Consider the following 16722-nt stretch of genomic DNA (forward strand, 5'->3'; position numbering starts at 1 on the left):
CAATGCAGAAAGAATCGTGCCTTGCAGAATATACGACCTGAGGAGTCTTTCTGCTGTGCCTTTTGCAACTGGACGTGCCTATCTTGTATTGGCCTTTTTAGCCACCAACACACTTGCAACAAGCGTGGGTAGAGCCCTCCCCAAATCTTCATTCGCGAAGCCTAGCCATGATGACTCTCAATTTGTCAATATTATCTGTGTTACAGGAATGCTTGATGTTTGAAACAGATGGTATGGACAATGCTAGAGTTATTAAAAGTACCAGTAATGTAATATGGAACACAGAGCTGCATTCTTATATATAACCTGTCTTCCTTACAAAGGAAAAAATGGACTACTTTAAAGTCATTCCTTCTCTTTTCTAAATAAAAAGTAGGTAAAATTTAAATAGATATTTATACTTAAAGGTTGTCTTTTGTAAAGTTCTTGTTGCCTTTGTTCTTGAAAACAAGACTATAGTTTTTCCATATTTTATAACTAATTTAACTATGAAGTATTATGACAACGAATGTAAATATCGTGCCTTCACTCAGAGGATATGCTCATTGATCATTACTGATGTTATTAACCTATGGAATTTCTAATCTGCCTTCCAACACTTTATCTGTAAACCAGTGTGAAAATAAAAATAAGAAATTAGATAATAAGGTGTAACATTTTTCCCTCCTGTCCTTCTAAAATCAAACTTTTCTTCCTCCTTCTGCTTTTTAAAAAACATTTCTACCGTGATTTTTAATGTTTCCCCTTGATCCTTAGTCCTCCATGATTCTTTGATGAAGTCTAATTTTACCAGCATTTTGTGCAGTAACTTTTGCTGAGTTTTATTAACCAGGAGTGTACTTTGATCTTTTCTTTACATGTCCATACTTCTCAACATCAAACAGTAAAAGTCCTGGAAGCCCTAGCAGTAAAAGAAAAAAAAGAAAAAAAAGTGTTTTAAACTACCATTGAAATTCATGGGGCAAATTGAATTTTTACTTATGACATTATGAGAAATGAAAAGTTTCAGAGCCTAAAGACAATTGAGATAGGGTACGAGATAATATCAGTGATATCTGTTATGGTTATTAGGAGACAGGGGAAAGGATCAGATGCTACATAAACAAGAACCCCCTGAGCAACAGTGAAACAAAACTGCCAGAGAGGGGCTGGGGGAAATCAGTGAGTATATCCACCCATTCTGATCCTTAACCTACCAATGTTTGTTTTTCAATGAGGTCACAGCTCTATAAAGCGATCTGTGTAGGGATCCAATCACATAAATACGATCTCAAGTTTTGTGTTCAAGCTGACCCTTATCAGTTTGTTTTATCTATTTTCAAACCATTATTTTTCAAAACCCCCATTGTTTCTCCATGAATTATGCTAACTAGAAAGTTGAGGAGGGTAAGTGGGAGAAAAAAAGCATTTTTAACGTTCTGGGAGTATTATTCATTTAATGTATAATACAAGAAAATGGCTGTTACCTAGTTTTTCTTAAAAGCTTAGATCCTTTCTAATATTTAAAAAATATTATATTAAAAGCTGAAGTACTTTCAGACCATCAAATTTCTGATGCTATAATTTTGAGAAGTTATTTTACAGTGGCAGGACTTAGGAGGATGGGTCAAATTCTCAGACGGTTTAAATTGCCATAGCTTCACTTAAAAAGGCAAGCAAAACTATACTAGTTAAAGAGAAGCTCTGGATGTGGTTATGGTTCTTATAGGTACAATAAGGTATATGCTTTTGTTGTTATTTGTATTGCAGTTGCTCCTAGGAGCTGTGCTTATTACCAGGCCCCACTATGTTGGAGCGACATGTACAAAGAACAGAAAACTGTATTGAGAAGTGACACTGTCTGGTGACTAGATGGCATGAGCACTGCACTAGTTTGTTTGCAAAAGGCAAAAATAGTTAATCTCAGTCATATTTCTGCCCCACTTAGGAATGCTCTGTGCAGAAGTTTTCACACTCTGCAACAGTAGGAAAATACTTCAAAAGCCTTTTAGAGGAAAGAAAAAGAGCTCTTTATTTCCTCTCCTTGTTTAGAAAGAAAACGGTTTTACGCTTAATAAATTCTGTCTTGCTTTGAGATTTTTTACAGCTAAATGAGCTGATTCCTTTATTAAGGCCATGCAGTATCTATCTGTATACAACATTCTTAGGAATAACTATGAATTCTTCAGCTAACTTCTGCAAGTTTGCCCCTTCTTCCTGTAGAGTTACCTAAGCCTATGGAGAAATGTCCATGCATTAAGAAAAGTGAGGCAATGGTAGAATCATGAAATGGCTTGGACTGAAAGGGATCTTTAGTGCTCATCTAGTCCAACCCTCCTGACATTGACAGGGGCACCTTCCACTAGACCAGGTTGCTCAAAGCCCCATCTAACGTGCCCTTGAATGTTACCAGGGAGGGGACACTCACCACCTCACTGGGCAACCTGTTCCAGTGTTTCACTCATCATAAAAAAAAGTCTTTCTTATATCTAGTCTCAAATAATGTTCTTGAAAATAAATGTTGGTTTTGTGTGTAGCTTTTGGGGTTCTACCTACCCTAATACCTTTTCTCATTCTCTCTCTCTTGCTGAAAGTGGGGGAATATACCCTTTCAGTTTTCATTTTCCAGAGAATATATGTTGTTCTGCTTTACAAATGACCAAAACATTCTAGACCTTGCTTTTTTCTACCATGTTAAAAAGTCTACAATTACTAAGTGAAATTCCTCTGTACTGTTTCATTTATAAAAATCAAATTATACATATGATTTGCTTTTCAGGATTAGAAAATAAAGAAAAATGATAAAGAAATACATTATATATTATATAAAGAAAAGTTGCCTAGAGATGAGAAAAACCAAATAGCTGATAGGACTGGTCCCCGTGTCAGACAATACTTGTTCCTACAGTCAGTAGCAATGCTTCAAAATCTTTCAGGCTCTTTATCCCCATCATCTCTTCAGTTTTTTACATGCATTATGGATTCTTCTCTTGTGGAAAACATCCCTGCTTTGATGTGTCAGAGGTTATTTTTTTCACAATTGTTTTTAAAATTGTAATATCTTGTTAGCTGAAATATTAACATTAAACCTTTCTTTCTTAACCACATGCAAATTGCAGCAGAGAGAAGAACCTTGTGTTAATGGACCAGACCTATCACTTCCTAAGGCATGAGAAGTAAATGAAAATGTAGCTAATGAGTTCGTTACTGCGTCTGTGAGCAGGTCAATGTGAAAAACAGCAAGGATGGTAGAATATGCTGCAGTGACAAGGTATGGAGAGGAATATTTATACAGCTTTTTCTCAAACTATGAAAGATGTTTTCTTAATTTTAGGCTCTGACACAGAACCTGTATGGAAGTTTACCTCAGACTTCCTTCAATGGCTCACTAAAGTGATGTTTTTCTATTCATAGTATTTGGGTACTTTCTTGAAGCAAGGCACTCACTAAATTTCTCCAAAATTTTTCTTTTAAAATAAAAAAGAAAAATTACATAAATGAAGTATTCAACCCAGAATCTCCTTGCTGCAGCTTCAGTATGCAATAAACGTAGATGGCTTTAATAAGGATAGTAAAGCTTTTGTAGTTCAATGATAAATTAACATTAGATGGAATGCTAAAGTTTGAGCAGGTTTTATCCCTTGAACTTAATGGCCAAGATCTTTGGCTTCTGGTAAGAAACACGCAAGGCAGATCAGGTGAAAGATATTCAAGGGTGTCTTTCAGCATTTCTTACCATACTGCTTTTCCATACAGGAGAGAGAACCTAGAAAACTACACTAAAATATGGCCACTGCTAATTGCAGTTACAGTCGTTGCAGCTGAAAGGTGGATGGTGGATTTCATGATTTTTTGCTCCCTTTATTTTAGGATGACCATATCTCTTTTAAGTTATATTGCGGAAGTAACTTCACAGGTTACTGCTAGGAGATAACCATGATGTCAAGAAATCATGTTAGCAAGTCCAATTATTTAACACTCGTGCTATTCTGGCTACTTCATGCTATAAAGTGATTTTCTTTCTTTTTTTTTAAATGCTGCCTCTAAAATTCCCTTGCATGAGTTTTCACAGGTCATCTTTATGGCAGCATAGAGCTGTGAACGATTGGGTCATGCATCTTTATAGTGGAGAAATACATGATAAAATAACACTCATTACCAGAATTACATAAAAGGAAATCAATGTTTAGATTCTCCACTTATTTTCATTTATTTCCTCACATGTCTTATGTTTAATTGCTTTTCTTAGGCTTTGTTATTAGCTTCAAAAAAACCCTTGATTAGAACACTAATGCTGTCTTCAGCACGTCACAAAATATAATGCCTAACACCCACTTTTTTCCCTCTTTTCCTTCTCCTGATTGATTGTATGGCTGATTTGTTCAAAAGGAAGCTCCTAGGAATCAGCAAAACGTGTACACATGGCATTTTATATGTGAACATCCTAGAGTCAGAACTATTTCCATTCCTCATGTGTTTTAGTCTAAGTACAATCTGCTGTCAGCTTGAAATTACTAGTATTTACAAAATGCACCTCATCTAGACAAAAACCCCTATCTACCAATATTGGTAAATATATGTATTTGCAAATGACAACTTAATTCTCACCTTTTTCTTTCAAGATCCAGGAGAGTAAATGGCTCTGTTAGGCCCTCAAAACGAACTATTTCTTTTAATATTTTGTTCAGATAGCTCTGTTGTGGGCAGGAAGTAGATGGGATTGGAGGGCTGGAAATTGGTGTAGTATTTTTCTTGTAAAAACCTCATGTTTTATAAAGGGATTTTTCCACCCAGAAATATCCATGTGCCTTTGTCCTCCACCTGAAGTATAGGTTCACTGCAGTATCACCAAATACTTGGTGCTTACAATGCTAATAACACTGAAATTTTTACCAATGCTTCTTTAAGGGTTTGATCACCTCATTCTGCAGAAGCCATTTGACTTTCTTAGCCTTGATGCCATATTAGTTGGCACAAGAAATGCAGCACTTGGGAGAGTGCAGTAAGGCTCCCATTGAAGGTGAAACTCTTTCCTGTCAATATTACTTAGTCGAATCCTAAACAGCAAAGCAGTTGCACAAAAATAAATTATCCTAGATATTTTGTTTCAAAAAGTGACTTATATTGTCTTATACCTCAGTCTATTATGTTCAGAATGTGAATTTTTAGTTTATTGCTAGCAGCACATTTTCCTAAGCAATGGGTGAAGCTACCATTTCAGAGAACTGCTCCAACCTGTAGAAAGTCCTTAACCTTCTCACACATGCATGGTTTATGTAAGGTATAGATTCTTCAACACAAAGTACCTCAACACACACTCTCTAGCCTTTCCAAAAGGCTCTCTGGGAACTAACATAGGGGGTTTGCTCCACTTGCTTTGAGGTCTGTGCTCAGGTCTTTCCTAGGCCCTGTCTCTGTGTGTGACTGCTGCCTGGGTCTGGAAGAGGGAGCAGCAACTGCTTTTCAGGTTTTTATTACATAAGTCTTTGTGCAGTGAAGCCTTGATGTCCTGAAATAGGTGTAAAGACTCTGGGAATTAACTGTGCACTCAGGCAGTGAAGCCTGACCAGTGCCTGAAGACCTATAGGTTGAAGTGAAACCTCTGGGGAGATGTTAGACCTCTAATAACTAATTATTTCCATTAATTAGACTGTGTCTCATCAAGATATGATTACTTGAAACATACCCATTTTACGGCAATAGATGAAAATTTTATGTGGAGTCTCCAAAAAAGTGATACTGCCACCTGTATAGGTTCAAACGACTAGCTAAATCCCAAAGTTAGAAGCAAATTTTAAGGAGACAGATTTCACAGTCTCTTCTCAGTCACGATGAAACATCCCACTCAGCATCAAATTTGCTGACTATTGATTTTCATTTTTCATCTGCTTAGCTGATAAAATTAGGCTTGTGTCACATAAATAGAATAAATGACAAACTTTAGACTGCTGGAACTTGGCTGTACCTTTTTCATAGATAAATGAAAAGAGGTTTTAATAGGGCTGAGACAACACCAAAATAAGAGCAGTGTTTTATTTACTAACAGAGCATGTAGTGCTAAAGACATCATTGAATGTTTTATGCAGAAAGAAAATCTAGTGGTTATTTGAATTTTAAAGTCCTCCATAGACTGAAGGTCAAAAACTGCTAAATGTTTTTTTAAGTTGGATATCTAGTTGTTTTATGCAGATTATAACAATCATTTGAATATCCTTACAGGCAAAAGTTTTATGTACTGTCAGCTCCCATATATTTTCATTAATTTTTTTTTAGTTTTGTTGATGGAAGCATAAGGGTAATTGTTTCTGTTCAGTAACATGGTTCTCCAAAGCCAATATCTGGATATTAAATGGCTTATTGCTCATTTTGGTACTCTTGGTATCCGAAACAGCTACTGAAGCTTTCTAAAACCATGCATCATAGAGATATTTAACATCATAAAGTAAATGGCTCTGTAAATGAATGGTGATATAATTTACAACTTTCCCAATTCAGTTTTAACGTAGTTCCATAATTTCTTTAAAGGCTTTAAAGGCTAGTTCATGCAATTCAATTTAAACTTTCCCATTGAGACCAGTGGGTGTAACATCCAGCCATGCATATCTACTATAGGTAATTCTAATACATATAGTATCTCATTATTAGTGGTTATTGATGACCCTCAAATATATTTTTCTCTAGCTTTCTCTCCCATCCCTCTCAATCTGTGTGTGTTTTTAAACCAAAGAATCTTGGGTACAGGGAAAAACACGTACACACACGCACATATTCATATATATATATATATGTATATATATATGCATGTGGGATTTTATGTATATTATTATGTTGTTTATTCTGCCTTTTACCTTAAAAAACAAGAGTTTTGCTCTTGCCCTAATTCAAATTTTCTATCCCTAATGAAAATAGACAGTTATAAATACTGTCCCCTTTGAATCATTAGTAAGTCTGGTTTTAGTGTTTGTCAAACAATCTTGTTAAAATACTAATGTCAAATTGTCTTTTTCTGTGCTAGACTTGTGTTCTGTAAATTGCCAGAAAACAATTTATTCAGTCTGTCTTTCTTCCAGTCATTGATTATGCAGATATTATTTATCGTACTTCTGCAAGCACGTCTTGGCATAAATTGGATGTGCTTTATCATTCTGCATTACATTGTATTTACAAATGCCCTATTTTCTGCTCATCATTGACGACTTTATTCCATGGTAAACTTGTCTTCATTAGAAGGGCTTAAGCATTAGTGTTCATTTATCAGCAAGGGAATTTGCTGAAAAGCCCCACTCTGTTTTCAATCTTTAGCAAATTCTTTTGCCAACAAATATGCTTTCAAATCCTTAGTTGTTTTTCTCCATATGAAATTACAATAAATAGGAAGAATGGTTTTCTTCTTAGCACACCCACCCTCTAGATATTTCCTTTAGCTGCTATTAAAGTTTGGAAGTGATTTCAGTTTTACTGCTTAAATAAAAGAGCCAATAATAGTAAGGAGGTGCAGCATGCCTGTTGGTATGTTGAAATTGTGTGAACAATTTCCCTTACATTTCCGTGTGTATTGCTTTAGCACAGTTTGGGTGTGATCAGTTAGTTAAAATGGCTACAGGAGCTAAGTTAGAACAAAGGTGGATTCATGCCTGATGCCAAGGAGAAGTTTTGGCAGGTGAATAAAGTTTTCTCATCTTCTATGACCACCTGTTGTGATCCAATTAGCAGTGGACAGCAAAGTATGTTTTCTTTATGTATCCAATGTAGTGTGAACAAGAACTAAGCGTCATGACCACTATATAAACTGTCTTTCTTCTAGTAAAGCTGACATATTGCTGATCACAATGGTCTGTGAGCATTATGTTCATACCCCTCCATCAATACATGCCTGGTATTTTCTCAAGTGTTAATGACTGTGTTCAGGTCATCCCAGTTAGGAGTAATAAGTTCCCAGACTATCAATTTACTTGGTTAAAGGCAGGGCTGACTAGTATCTACACTGTTTATTTTCTTTTTCCTAGTCATGAACGCTGCCCACACATGATGTTTCCGAATTTGACTGAGACCAGGGAATGCATTCACAAGTCTGATTCATTTTCAGGTATAGATAAACCTTTTCTCTTTATAGCTTTTTTCTTCATAGCTAAGAAGGTATGTTGTATTGCTTTAGTGAGATGTAATTACAGTAATTTTTCTGCAGTAAAAAAACTTCATGTTTGAAAAGCTCATCTGTGATTCCACAGGCATAAATGTTATGTTAAATCATAAAAGCTGATATTAGTGTAAATAAGGGCTCAACATCCTGTGGAGTGCCAGGCATTTCCTACTTCCACGCGAATTAGCAGGCTATGAAAGTGCTCCTAAACTCACAGACTCAAACACCAGAATATGCATGTCAAATCATCATCCTTTCCTGCTTATTTCTGCATGATAATGAAGGAGACAATTGGAGTTCTTTCTGCTTGAGAAAGAGTTTGCAATGCCAGCACAATCCTCGTTCTTTACCCAGTACCAAAAAGCCTGAGGAAAAGTAACATGAGGACCGATGTGTCATCTGTTATGTTGAAGCATTGCTGCTGTTCTCAGCAGTGTGACACTCCTCTATAGAACAGTGAGAAGGAAATGGATCTCCCTCACAGCTTGATGTGCACATCTGCTTGGATGAGGTAAAGAGGTCTTGGTTTTGGAAGTACCTCATGAGTAGAAAATAGAGTACCTATCCAGCACACTACCCTTGAGCTGCTTCAGAAGAGATATTTTGCAAAAAATGGTAGAAAGCACAAGACTATTCCTTACGCTTGTGTGGCTGAGTACAAGCTCATCATTGCAAGTACAAGCTCATCATTGCTGGCACCCTCAGAGCTGCCTGTGTTATTAGACAGGAGGAAAAGAGGACAAGATACTGCGCAGTCCAGAGGGTGGACACAGTCACACAGAACATAGGACACTGAGATTGCATACTCTGCACCACATTAGAAAGAGGAATAAAGAAAATGGTTTACTGCTTTATTATTCTTTGGTTTTCTTTATTATTCTCTGATTTTTGTTTGAGAATAAGAACAAATGTCTAATGAATGTCTAGAAGGAAATAGGCATCACCATATCAAGCAGTCATGTGACTTATTTACTTTTGAATAATGAGGCTGGAGCTGTGGTGTCTCTGACATTTTCTGCATTCAAATGAGTCACCACTTTGCTGGTTCATGAAGTTGCCTTTGGGGATGCTAATTCCATATGTGCATTGCATATGGAACTATTTTAAAAGTCTTTACAGGCCTCTATGCTCACCTTGACTATCTTGGTCATGTATGTGTACAACTCATTATTAATATTGGGTTTTAATTGAAGCAGGCTTTTGATAATCCACAATCACTTTGAAATCCTCTTTCCAAGTAGGAAAAACTCCAGAAACTAAACAAAGAAATATTTGCAGGTCACCTTTAAAATAGCAGAGTTGCAGAATGTGTATGTCTGTCTCAGTTTAATGGGACTGAAGTGTTTTGCTAAGGAGGATGAATTATGAGGAAGACCAAGCTCCTCCCTCTAAGCAATTGTAAATCTAAAATTGAGGCTCCAATTGAGGAAGTATGGAGAAAGAAAAGATAACAGCCCTTTATTAAATGATGTACATGTATTGGCAGAACAACAGAAGAACACAAAAACAACTAAACAACAATTCTGTACCCAAAGTTCCTTCCAAAAAAATCGTTCAGCACTTTCAGCTTTTTGCTGCAATTCTAGCCATGATCAGCAGGGGGAGGTATTGGATCACTGGCAGTCGCCACATGGGGGCCCCAGTGTGCAGGAGAAGCCGACAATAGAGATCTCCCCCCTACGGAGAAAGTGGAAAAGGGGGAAAAAGGGGCTCTTCCCACAGACTCACGCTGTCAGTGGCTGGCTCCAACAGGGACTCTCCCAAAGGTTTCTTTGCAGATGGGTCAAGTCTCTCCGATGAAATCCCAGCAGGTCTGGGGCATGGGCAAAATAGGGTGCAGAAGAACAGAGGTGAACCAGGGCCTGAAGCAGCCAGATGACCCGGCTGAAAACAAAACAAAACACTGAAAATCCCTCCACACACACCCTCTCCCTGAGTCAGGGCAAAAGTGAAGTGACTGCCGTTTCCCCAGGAGAAAAAAAATATTACCTCCCCCCCCAGTCTTCTGAGGGCCATCAGTTTGGAGTGCAGACTGTGGCCAGTTGTTTTGTGCGTGTCAATCACCTCAGCTAAAAGAACCACCCTCCCTCTTCTTCGTTCAACATCCCTCTTTCATAATGATGCAGGGGAAAGAAAAAAAAATTCCCACTTGGTCTTTTAGAAGTAGTAAACCTATGACAATGTCTTTTATACAGCTTTATATGTAGGTGGGGCCTCTGGTGGTCTAGTGGTTAGGGTGCAGGACTCTCACCACTGCGACCCGGGTTCGATTCCCAGCCCCCCGGGCAGATGGAGCTCGTCAGCCTTGTAAGGCAATCCATCTAAGAAAAGGTCACTTTAAACAAACCTACGTCCGGAGACCCTCACTGCCACTGTCCAAGTTTGCTCAGCACCGGCAGATGAACCTCAGGATTAAAGGGTGGGCTCAGTTCAGCGCACGCTGTGTCTCACCTAAAAAATCCACTGCGCAGGCTCGAAGGGTTAATGACCTTTCCCAAATCTTCGCTCGCGAAGACTGGCCATTATTATTATATGTAGGTACAGACATTTATAATATAAAGGACATATTTGCATATATAATGTATTCTGTTTTCCTCAGTGTCACATAGGATGGCTACATATGTGCTTCCCCTATTACATATGAATAATTTATCTTTTGGTGGGTGCTCAGTTGCTCCTATTGCAGGGCTCCAATAAGATTTTACTGGAATATTTCCCCTTCTACGCCTTGCCATTTCAATTAGTTTCCCATTCCATAGAAAACTTATATCTTATCTGATATGAATATGGAAGATGTGCAGTTAAATTTTGGTTTCTACAAACAATGATTGCTTGCTTAAATGTTCACAGAAAGAATCTAAAAGGGACCCAAGCATAGCTGGCATTAATTAAGATTTGAATTTCAATAGGCATTCATTGAAAGTGTTTTTTTCTTTAAGGGCATTCAGTTCTTCTGAGGCAAAGGATTCACCTATTTGTATAGGACTGTCTGAACCTTACAGATCTGAGTTACTGTGCAGGCTCACCATCTGTACTAGGAAACCAGAGATCTTCTCTTTGCATGCCCATCCTCAGGGCTTGCTTTATTTCCACAAACTCTAAACCAGAACAAGTCAGCTCAAACTGTTCAGTAATAATCACTTGAGGCCTTTCTGGTCACAGCCATCTGGGAGAAGATAGCACACAACATCATGAGATTTTCTTTTGTAACAACTTCGTCATTCCTTTCACGAGACCATCGTGAAACACCATTACCAGTTCAGTAACCTCTAACATGCCAAATTGGCTTTAGCTGAGAACGCACTGCTCTTTTGCAATGGCTGTGTATGCTGATGTACCCTGTTTTCACACATGTAACTCACATTCCAGAAAAGATGAGATTGCTTTAAAAAGAATCAATACTTCAAAATAGGGCCTTTCATAACCTGAAAGTGCAAGGACTCCCATTGAAGGGAATGCAGAGAATTGATGGGAAATACTGAGACCCGGAGTAACTTGAAGTAACTTTTGCCTTGATTAATTTACACATGTAGGTATTTTGAATTGCAAGGAGTTTTTGGTTTTGTTTTTAATGAGTTGTATGTCATTATAATACCATAGGTGTTCATCTTACCACTCCAAAGGAGGAAAAGGAACTTAAGACAGGATACAAGAGAAGATAATGTAAATATATATATTTAAATATATACAAATAGACACATACACTTATGTTTACATATATAGATATATTTACTAAATGCATATATGCATATATGGTTACGTGTTTATGCACATATGTTTACATATTTATTTATATGTATGAAACTTTAGGGACATGAAGAAAATTGAATATGAAGTACGAGCACTTTTATTTGTGTGGACATTGTGAACCATTAATGGTGTATCTTTCACAAATCCACAGGAAAGCCTTTTTTTTCCTGAAACTTTGCTTTCTTCCTAGGAAGGGGTAACCTGCTGCAGTATTTTGAAAACAGTTGATGGATCATGTGAGTTGTTCTAGAGAAGAGCTATGCTGTCTGTCAGTTAGATGGCAATATACAGCCTGTGCAAATCAAATTTATTTGGCTTTTATTTGCCTCTTTAGCAGCTGAACAAATATCACAGAAATTGAACTTGTCCTACCATAACTGGTAGTCTAAGTTCTTCCAACAACCAGTTTCATTGAGACAGAAGGTCAGTGCAAAACAAGTCTATGGTAGTGTGCTATGAGTATGTTCTAAGTGGAAGCCAATAGCTTTCAAGATAGGTAAACTTCAGTGAAGGATTTGGGAATGCTCTATTGCCAGTACAGCATGTAAAACCTGACAACATTCTACTTAGCAGTGGTTTAATTGTTACCTGTAAGGTAATTGGAAGAGGTAAAAAAACACAGACCAAAAAGTTTCCTTAAAACAAACAAACAAACAAACAAACCTCTGAAAATGAAACACTAGGGAAAGATTAATGTCAGACAGAAAATTAAAACCTGAAAAAAAACCCCAAAACATTAAGGCAATGAATAAAATTAAGCTGTACTTGAAAATTGATTAAGTCTTGCTAAACAGCCAAAAAGGGAACTTCCATATGGCCCTTACTGCCATAAACCATGAACTCTTACATTCAGAGTCCAATTCTTCTGAAAACACTAACTGACTAAATCAGGTCTTTCTTTTCAGTCTGAAATCTAGAAGGTGTTTTGTCCTTTTGTCTTCTTCCTCTGCTCACCTTCTTTATCTTCATCTAAATGGCTGATTTTTAAGTCCTGTTGAGAAATACTTTTTGCAATGTCTAAAAGCAGAGGAAATGGGAATGATGCAGCTCAATGTGTGCCTCTCAAAGTACAGATGGAAGCCAAGAGCTCTGCAGTTGACATCACTCAATGCAGTCTTTGGGCTTCTTGACTGGTCTGTACCTTAAGTAAAATGTGACCTGAGGACTGGAAAAAAAAGAGTGTTACAACCCTGCTCCTGCCCCTCTCTCCATCTCTGCTTGGGGGAAGGAAAAGGACTGTCTGCCATAGGATATGTTTGGAAGAGGAGTGATATCAAGTGATATGTAACTACATTACGGCGCTAATCCTAGTTGCAACATTTTCTATAATGAGGTTTCAAAGGCATTGGGTTAGTTTTATAGGCATAATATCTTTTCATGGTATTACATATAGCATGAAAAGATATATGTATAGCATATGAAATACAGCTTATGGCAGAGATGGTGACTTAACAGGGTCTGAGATGCCAGCATGCTCAGTGCACTAAATTTGACCTCTGTTGGTGATCTTGTCAAAACAAAGCTCCTGGAATTAAGTGTTTTGAACCTGAATGTGATCATTTAAGTGTAGGTGGCCTAATGATTTAAACAGAAACACAGTTAGCTACTGATGGCAGGTTAAGGATGTATTTTGACAAAACAAGCAAAAAGGTAGATAAGGAAAATAAGAAAATGCAGTAAAATCAGTTGTAAAACAGACTTTCTCCATTGTACTATTTTACTAATAGTATTGACTTCGCCAGCAAATTTCCCCCTGTCCTTTGTGACAAATTTAGTGCAAGTTAAAGCCATACAGATTTCAAAACCAAAGAGGAAATGAGCACACAGTATATGAGAGCATCGCCCTGCACTGCCCCTTTGCAGGGTCTATGGCAGGTTTTGGAAGTCAGCAGAGCCAGGTACTGGATAAAGGGGTAGTAGTTTTTGCAAATTTCTGAACAGCTAGGAGTGCTTGCTTGGGTTTTTTTGTGGAAGAGATTATCTCTCTACTGAACAACTTGCTGCAGTTACAATTTTAATGAAAATTGAAAGCTTAAGTGCCACCATTTTCCATGTCACTTTTCCCCTAAAATGATTTATTGACCATTTATACATGATACATTCTCCTATCATGAATAACACCCTATATATTTATTTTCATGAATAATTACTACAATTTTAATTGATAGTTTCAGACAGAGTAGATTTAATTTTACAATGAATAAAACTGCCCTCAATATAGAGCCTGTATAAATTATTTTAGTATGTATTCCGGTTTTCGTTTTGCAACCCAGATGCTTCTAGTCTTAACAGAAATCAGTCAAATAAGATCTATTACATCACTAACCAGCAGCTTCTATAAAGTATATTAAGACATTTTTCTATAATGTTTTTAAAATTTGTCTTAAGCAGTGTTGCCAGGAGCTTTTACTGAACCAATTGAACCAAGGAGCTTTTGACTTGGCTGTTATATCTGCACATATCATATCTGTTTCATTCCCTGGTAGCTTATTTGTTTGCTTATTTGACACCCCACCTGTACACATATATCAATTACTTTATTTTAACACATCTCAATTACTCTACCCTTTTTTAGCTAAAAATTTATATTTCAGCCATGTTAATAATTAAATATTGATCCCAGCAACGCATGAGCTTGTATGGGCAGATTATGTATTATGCATTCATTCCTGAGTACGACACGATACCAAAGAGTCAAGGCTATGAAGAATTCTCTTAGCAAAGGTGATCACAGTTCAGAACAGAAATCCCCATTAGTTGCAAATGATGTCTTTCTGATAATAATATTGAAGTCAGTACATGCTGTGTGCTCACAAATATACCTCAATCATATGCTGCAGAACTACTGAAGGAATAAGTGTGCATACATTCCTGTGTCTAGTATAAAACCCTAAAGCTTGCCATGTATAATTTCAGAATAGAATTAAAATGTTACAGAATGTGCACTAAATGTCTTCATTAAAAACAAGCAAACAAAACCCCAAACAAACAGAAATTCCTGAACAAAGTTCATTGCAAAGCATTGAGTCAAATATCTTCATAATGTATTCACCTACTTGTAATTTTAGAGAGCTATTGTTTAGTCTTCAGAGTCAGGAATCATAGAGTTCTCTCTTCCTCTTTAATAAGGATTTCTTTGTTGTAGCCTGATCAGAGTTTTCTAAGGCATTACCCCAATCCCTATGTAAGCATTTACAAAGTAGATTTTACATCCATTCAGAAATCCCAGATTCATGCACCATTGGAAAGTTTTGATGGTGGCATTTTAATATTTTTCAGGGTGTTAAGTGATTGGGGATGGGAACGCTCTCAGATATAGTGGGGAAAGGGCAGAGAATAGAGTTTGTGAATGCACTCTATATAAAATGACCCACAATGTGAGCACCCAAGAGTGAATTTCAAAATGTCACAATAGGTTTTGGCAAAGACAGAGAGGTAGAATCCAAGTAAGAGAAAAATATGTTTGGGCGAGTGCCTTGTCTTCAGTAAGACATTTTACTATCTACTACATTAGTTAATTAAATTTTAAATGAAAATAATTTTTGGAGCTAGGTTCTACTTCCTTTTTCTATTCATAAAGCACTCTGCATTTTTTTTTAGTGGAAAGACAGTGTTGTGGGGTTAAATATTAGTAACGTAATGTATCAAGATGTTTTAATCACAAGAGGGTATTGCTAACAAATCTGGCATTCATGCCAGATGTGCTGTATAATGGATGTACAGCAATTTAGCATTTACTGTACCTTATGTATAATATTGATTTGCTTTCATATATATCACAATAATTACGTCTATTTTGAAAGAAAATGGAAATACAGGACTGTATAGGAATTTGAATAGCTTTTATCTATGTCTGCATTAAGATGCAATTCCTTTCCTCACTCTAAAACAAATAATCCATTTTTTTGAGAAAACAGAGACATGATTGCTGGAAACTGGAGTTTTCTATTCTGTTATTTGAGCTATGAAATCAAAATATGTTTTAATAAAACACTACAGTCCATAAATTCAGCTGTTAAGCTAAAACAGAGACCAAAAAAGTCAATCAAAAGACACCACCTACTGCAGGGAGGCAAGTGAAGCAATAAAGAACTAAACCTAAAGCTACATACTTTTTGTTAGGTAGCAGCAAAGTAATTTGCATTATTCATTATATCCTGGGAAGACAAAAAATCCCCCTCCAAACCCCCAAAACCAACACATGAATAGATTGAAAAGACTAGATGAAATCTAGCTGGCAAACAAAGCTGAGGTAAAGTAAGGGAAGCAAAGAAAGCAAAATCAAATGTAACAAGGTTACAAAGAGTTCTAGAAATATCTAGAGAGAATAGAAGGAAATCACTGAAAAGTAACAAAGGGACTGTATAAGTGAAGGCTCCAAGATGGATGAAAAATGTTCAAAACTACCTTTTCTTAGTTTTCAGTATAAAGGAAAGTTATGAAAGTGAAAATATTATGCAGGAAGACAGGAAGTTGTTACAAGCAATGGACCAGAATTGTGCTTCACTTGCACACAAGAGCCCCATTTTCTACCTTCTTTCTCATGTTGAATAATACTGTGGCTGTTTGAGACCCTCAAAAATCCAGTTTCCAAGTTCAAGCCCCCCTCCCACAATTTGCTTCAGTGTGAGAGGGTTTTCAGACAAAACACAGCTACTCAGCATTGGGGGAAGGGGAAAATACTTACAAGGTTTATTTACATACATATATATAGGTAACAACTTAACTATCTCTTCTATGATGAAATAACATATTTACATTAGTTTAAATGTCTCTTTTTCTTCAACAAGAGTCCGGGACGAAAAGAGAAAAGTCTTTTTGTCACTTTTCATGTCACAGTTCCTTCAAATTAG

General features: G+C 36.8%; 1 long non-coding RNA gene across 1 annotated transcript in view; it reads left to right on the forward strand.

Annotated features, from left to right (window-relative positions):
* LOC108506485 overlaps positions 1–16722 on the forward strand; it is a 46940-nt gene that overhangs the window by 22737 nt on the left and 7481 nt on the right. Inside the window, exons 5-6 of the long non-coding RNA XR_001877778.1 lie at positions 3099–3250; positions 7986–8065. This is a non-coding gene — a long non-coding RNA (uncharacterized LOC108506485). The remainder of the gene's footprint in view (positions 1–3098; positions 3251–7985; positions 8066–16722) is intronic.

This window comes from Lepidothrix coronata, unplaced genomic scaffold, assembly GCF_001604755.1.
Source record: "Lepidothrix coronata isolate B3197 unplaced genomic scaffold, Lepidothrix_coronata-1.0 Scaffold216, whole genome shotgun sequence".
NCBI classification, from domain to species: Eukaryota; Metazoa; Chordata; class Aves; order Passeriformes; family Pipridae; genus Lepidothrix; species Lepidothrix coronata.